The following is a 5,848-nucleotide window of genomic DNA, read 5'->3' as shown; positions in this document are numbered from 1 at the left end:
ATCCGGATTCTATAAAATATGTAGCGAAACTGTATCCACAGTAATCGAGTAGTTGTAACACTTGAGAGCAGGAATGTACCAGAAAATTGGGACGTATGATCACTCCACCTAGGTTTCCGAAGAGAATGGATCGTGTTTCTAAGTGAGGATTATCTGTACTAAGAATGGCCATTTACTGCCCTCCCCCACCTCTTTATCAGAGCTTCCTCCAATAGAGGAAGGGAACCCTGGATCCGTTCAAGTCACAGAGTCATGAACACCCTAAGCTAGGCTGCTATTTCACCCCCACCCCCAGGAAACTCCCCCTCCCTGTTCTTGTCCATCCCTCTTCCTTTTCCAGTGTGATGATCCTTACCCCAACATGAAGATATGAGACTAGGATGGACAGAAGGCTGGCCCTTGAAGGTCAAGGCTTTGCCTTTGCAGTGAGAAAGAGAAAAGTAGTCCCTGGCAGCTAGCTCTGATCAGCCAGGTGCTCACAGCTAGGCCTGAACAGAGCCAGTCTCTTGGATAGCCACCATCAGACAAGGCCTGACCAAACAGGACTATTCCACGCTTGTGTCTAAGCACAGACAAAATGAAGGCCACTGTGCGAACCACAAAAACCACCCAACATCCCCCGCCCCCCAGCGATGGCTGTCTGGTTACCAACCGCAGTTTTAGCTCTGCCTTTGTCTCAGCTTCTCTATGAAAATTGAGATGCTCAATCACAGAATGGATCGTGCTTCCTGAAAGCATGCAGTCCAGAATGAACCCCCGCTTCCTTGAAACTTCACCCCCCTAGGGTTTTTAACACAAGTTCTGTTATAAGTCCCTTGTGACACCTTCGTACTGAGACGCCCCAGGACTCCTCGGCTACACCCGTACGTCGTCGGCAACAAATCAGCAAATCCAACTTTGTTCCTGGTGGTCTTTGGTTATGGGCATGGACAGGAGGTCCACAGGTAGCCAGACCCTGGCCTGTTCTATGACTTTGGCTCCTGGGTCTGTCTCCAAGGTGCCACAACCATCCTAGGAGAGAAAAAGAACTGTAGGCAAGACGACGACAAGAAAAGAGGTTTCCTCCATACAGCAACTGAGGTGTAGATGGATCTCCTGACTGTGGCTCCGATTCTAACGAGTTGCTCCGTGGCCTTGAACAATTCAGACAAAAGTGGAGAACTATTTATCCTTCGCAGACCTGCAAAGTGAGTTTTAAACACATCAAGGATGACAACAAGCTGTGCCCAATGGCCGGCACACAAAACCCGCTTGTTCACGGCTAGGAGGCGGCGGAAGGTTGAGGGAAAGACGGAAGGTACAGGGAACACGAGGAGGTGAGCCAAGAGATGGTGAAAGCAGGATCATCTTAGGGAGAGAGAAGAGCCAAGAACATCTGGGGAAAAAGCTGTAAATAGAACTGTAGGAGACAGAGAAAAGGGGAGACCAAGTCCATCCCGACTGGGAACCCCCTGCCCTTGGAAGTCTCCCTCAGCCAAAGGAAGGGATCTGGGGAGGCACGGAGAACCGCACCAGAGAAATGGTGGTGGGGGGGAGGGGCTGGCAAGATTGGGCAAATGGGCACCAAGGGAAGGGTCAGGGAGAAGAGGAGGGGGACATCCACGCCTGGGGAATGGGGTTCAAAGTCCACCTCTGAGTGTGAGCTGAAGGAGGAGCCGCGGATGGGCACGGGATCCCCTTATTACCTTCCTGGGTATTTCAGAAGGAAGCTAGACTCCAGAGCAGGCGCCAGGCCCCAGCCTCCTGGCAGCTTGTATGGTACTCTCCCCAAGTCTCCACCTCGGGTTCGCTGTGCAATTTAGAAGTGCACAGGCCTGTCAGGAGAAACGACAGATCGATAATGAGGGTGGCTTCCAGAGACTTCAGAGGCCAAATAAGGAGTATAGAGGCTGCAGAGTGCTCCAGTTTGGAAAGCAAAGGGTCCTGGGAGGGCCCAGACGAGGAAAAGAAGGGTGCCTGGAAGGGGTTCCGCGCATCCCACCCGGCCCGGTGGGCCGGGGCGCGGGCCGGGACGGCGGGCGGTGTGCAGGCTGCCCAGGGCCCGGGGTCGGGGCCTCCCAGCCTCGCCAACCCCTGCACACTGCCACCCTCTCGAGCTGCCTGCTTTCTTTCACTGAGGGAGGGCTGTGGGGCCCCAGGTGGGGAGATAGATGCATGCTCCCCCCCCCCAAAAAACGTGGGCCCAAACCAAGAGGGGTGTCTTCTAGGGCAAACCTCTTCTGCCTTCAGCGGTGAAAACGTTCACCAGAAACTCACTCGGTAAGCCCTTGGGACAGTTTCATGGATGAACCGGCTCGTTCTCCACCTGCCTACATCCTCGCCTGGGGGTCCTAGCAGTTTCCTCACTGGCTTGCTGCCGTGGCTTCAACAGGTTTCTGCGCCCTGAGCAGTGCCCTCTACCCGGAGGCCGGGCCAGGCGGGGCCTCCTTGCAGTCTGTCCCACCCTAACCAGAGAGCGGTTTATCCACTGTATGGCGATAGGGCGGGCGTTCAGAACAAGGAACACCGACAGGCTCGACTCCGCGAGACTAACGGCGCCAACTGCCGGGTGAGATCCAGCCAAAGGCCGCTGGGCCCCGCCCCTTCAGCCCCGCCTAGCTCCGGCCCCGCCCCCCTCGCCCGGCCCAGCTCCGGCCCTGTCCGGCCCTGCCCAGCTTCTCCCCTACACCCACGCCCTCCCTACAAGTCCCTACCGACGTCACGCCCCGCCACGTCCGCCACGCCCCTGTCCCACACCCACAGCCCCGCCCACCCCACCTTACCACGCCCCGCCACGCCCCAGCAAGTCACCGCCGCGTCCTCCAGCCACGCCCCACGCCCGCAGCCCCGCCCACCTCACCCTGCCACGCCCAGCAAGTCCTCGTAGACGCCACGCCCCACCACGTCCACCACGCCCTCAGTCCGCCTTGGCCTCGGGCCCCGCCCCTTTCTTAGGCATCGCCCACGGAGTCTCCTCCTCCAGGCCTCAAGGGTCTTTCTCATCCGCTGAACCTGTGAGGCCCAGGCGTATTTTGCACCATGGTCCGTTTTAAACATAGTTTAAAATCGTGGCTTGGAAGTGGGCGGCAGGTTGGAGAGCAGGGACAGTAGCTGGTTTGGGCATACATCTCAAGACCTGTCTCATTCTTCCCTTAGAGATGAAGCGGCAGGAAGGGTCTGGATGTCTGACCTAGGCGCTCTCGCCCCGCAGTCCCAGGACGAGAGTTCTACCTTATTACGTAAAAGATGTGGAAGGATTAGGGCCTGAAGTAAACCAGGATCTTCGGATGGGGCTTTTTGTTTTAGTTGGCATTTGGGGGCAGCTCTTTGAGATTTGGGGGAGGAAGCTGTCCCCTGTGCACCAGCAGTCCTGTATTGAATGGTCCTCAGTGGCAAGAGCTCTTTCATTGGGATTTGCTGGAAGAATTTGACTAACCAAGGAGACAAAGCTCATGATTCCCTTCCCCTGTCCTCACGTCATATTGCTTATTCAGCATCTTGGGGCATCTGTTCAGAGAACGGTCGCGAATGGTGTTTATTCTGCAGAAGCTCATCCCTAACGTAGCCATTATCTTCAAAACCTTCCTGGGGCACCTGCGTGGCTTAGTCAGTTGAGCATCGGACTTCCGCTCAGGTCATGATTTCAGTTTGTGGGGTCGAGCCCCATGTTGGGTTCTGTGTCAGCACAGAGCCTGCTTCAGATGCTCTGTCTCTCTGCCTCTCCCCGTTTACGCGCTCTCTCTCTCTCTCTCTCTCTCAAAAATAAACATTTAAAAAGCAAAAAAAAAAAAAAAAAAACAACCCTTCCTGGGGCACCTGGGTGGCTCAGTGGGTTGAGCGTCTGGCTCTTGGTTTCAGCTCAGGTCATGTTCTCACGGTTCATGAGTTTGAGCCCCACGATGGGCTCTGTGCTGACAGCTCAGAGCCTGGAGCCTGCTTCAGATTCTGTGTTGCCCTCTCTCTCTTCTTCGCTCCGGCTCGCACTCTGTCTTGCTCTGTCTCTCAAAAATAAACAAACATTAAAAAAAAAAAAAACCACTTTCTTCCCGATTGTTTGGGTGCTTAAAGATCTGGGGAAAGAGGACCTGAAGAATGTTAATTCAGAAACTTGAGATGGGGCTAAAGCATTCTAGAAGCGTCTGCCCTCTCCACCCCCAAGCCTGGGTATGATGCGATGGGTCAGGAATACCCCAGAGGGCCACCCTCTCCAGCTGAGCCTGTTTGGTTATTTATTTTATTTTTATTTTTTTCTGGGTCGCCTGAATATGGGTTTCCTCTCCCCTGCAGGTGAGAGAAAATACCAGGTTGCTATGAAAGAAACAGTTCTCTCTGCAAAGGTTTGGAATCAAGATTAAATCTTGAGGTGAGCCTATCTCGCTGCTCTTGCCTTCGGCATTGCTGGGGGCCATGATGGAGTGCATGATTTTCCCTTACAGCATCCAAAATGTAAGTTCTTAGTTAAAGGATTATTGCTAAGAAATCATTTTAATATGCTTTACTTGGTTTATAGATCAATACAGCTTGCTTGCTAGTGTAAACAGCTCGCAACTCATCTGTTGCCTTGGGAGCAGGTGAGAAACAATGGGAAATTTCCCTCTGAATTGGGAAAACAGAATGGAAATTGGCAAAGAGCCCTCATCACACTTTCTTACTGCAGCTCCAGCCTCGGCCCCACAGTCATCCCCTCTGGTGGTTTAGAAGTGTCTTAACAGCTCAGGAGAGCACGCCATAGCGTAGCGTAGCCAGACTTGTTGAATGAATGAACGAATGAATGAATGAATGAATGAACGCTACCACCTAAGGTTTGTAATCCACCCCTCACCTCACCCCCTGCCGTCCGCCTTCCTTCTAGCACTTGCAGGGGCTTCTCCACCCACACTTAGCTTAGCACCGCGTCTTTCACATCGTATGTATTTGATAGGAGTGTGCTAAAACTCTTCATGGGGACCAAAGTGGATGTGATGCCATGTTCAATGATTGCTTAACTCTTGGCAAGGGTCTGAAGACAAACAAACGTCTTGATCTATCTGTGCAAGAAGTCTACCCTTGCAACATCTGTTGCAAGTGTAAATATTTATCTTAAAAATCGGTGGAAGAGGGGCACCTGGGTGGCTCAGTCAGTTAAGCGGCCGACTTCCGCTCAGGTCATGATCTCGCAGTTCGTGAGTTCGAGCCCCGCGTCGGGCTCTGTGCTGACAGCTCAGAGCCTGGAGCCTGTTTCCGATTCTGTGTCTCCCTCTCTCTCTGACCCTCCCCCGTTCATGCTCTGTCTCTCTCTCTGTCTCAAAAGTAAATAAACGTGAAAAAAAAATTAAAAAAAAATAAATAAAAATCGGTGGAAGAAAATAAACTAGATTAATTTTTTTTAATGCCGAAGACAGAGACTTTATTATCTCAAAAAGGGCTTTGAATCCATTAAAAAATTTTTTTTAACATTTATTCATTTTTGAGAGTGACAGAGACAGAGCACGAGTGGGGGTACAGAGAGAGAGGGAGACACAGAATCAGAAGCAGGCTCCAGGCTCCGAGCTGTCAGCACAGAGCCCGACACGGGGCTCGAACTCACGGACCGCGAGATCATGACCTGTGCTGAGGTCGAAGTCGGACGCTCAACTGACTGAGCCACCCAGGCGCCCCTAATCCATTTTATTTAAGGAAAACATAACTGAAAATACAACTTCATCCTGGGTATCCTGGACCAATTTGACATTAGACATTTTTTAAAAGGTGTAGGACATTTTATCTTCATTATTGGAAGTCTCTCTGTTGCCAGTGCTTCTCAAAGAGACTATCTGCAGAAATATCACTGGGTTGCCATTCAAGAGGAAGTGAGGAAGATTTCTGGAAAGATCTAACCCCTGACTGGAAG

At 52.2% G+C, this 5,848-nt stretch overlaps 2 long non-coding RNA genes across 3 annotated transcripts; one reads left to right on the top strand and one right to left on the bottom strand.

Moving 5' to 3' along the window:
- Positions 1-896: 896 nt before the first annotated feature.
- LOC121025320 (uncharacterized) lies at positions 897-2,554 on the bottom strand. 2 transcript variants are annotated; one of them, XR_005788012.1, is made up of 3 exons: positions 2,257-2,554; positions 1,686-1,814; positions 897-1,180 (listed from the first exon to the last, which is right to left on the bottom strand). It is a non-coding gene; the product is annotated as an uncharacterized LOC121025320 (long non-coding RNA). The 2 variants fall into 2 exon arrangements; XR_005788013.1 differs by having other exon boundaries at positions 2,306-2,554.
- Positions 2,555-4,204: 1,650 nt separating this feature from the next.
- On the top strand, positions 4,205-5,075 carry LOC121025321 (uncharacterized). Its single transcript, XR_005788014.1, has 3 exons — positions 4,205-4,342; positions 4,490-4,550; positions 4,637-5,075. It is a non-coding gene; the product is annotated as an uncharacterized LOC121025321 (long non-coding RNA).
- The last annotated feature ends 773 nt before the right edge of the window (positions 5,076-5,848 follow it).

The sequence above is a fragment of the Herpailurus yagouaroundi genome, unplaced genomic scaffold (assembly GCF_014898765.1).
Source record: "Herpailurus yagouaroundi ecotype Mexico unplaced genomic scaffold, PumYag 67613, whole genome shotgun sequence".
NCBI classification, from domain to species: Eukaryota; Metazoa; Chordata; class Mammalia; order Carnivora; family Felidae; genus Herpailurus; species Herpailurus yagouaroundi.
This window is presented reverse-complemented; position numbering and strand designations above follow the sequence as displayed.